Raw genomic sequence first — 277 nt, forward strand, 5'->3', positions numbered from 1 at the left:
GTATGTGGTAACTTGCCAAAGTGCTTTGTTTTGAACGTTCATCAGTATTATAATCAAAAAGAGAAATATGAACATTAGTTTTTACTGAAATTATCAAAAAAGTCAACATTTCACTGAGCTGTGTGGGGTTTGTTCAACTTTTAAAAGATGTTTGAATGGTGATATACACAGTGATAGGTGTTAAAGACTAACGTTTATAATAAATACATTTGTATTGATTTTAAGATATTTTCATACAATCATATGTATTGGGATCATTTGTATTAATGTGGACCGG

Source organism: Notothenia coriiceps, unplaced genomic scaffold, assembly GCF_000735185.1.
Source record: "Notothenia coriiceps isolate Sejong01 unplaced genomic scaffold, NC01 NC01_scaffold00031980, whole genome shotgun sequence".
Classification (NCBI taxonomy): Eukaryota; Metazoa; Chordata; class Actinopteri; order Perciformes; family Nototheniidae; genus Notothenia; species Notothenia coriiceps.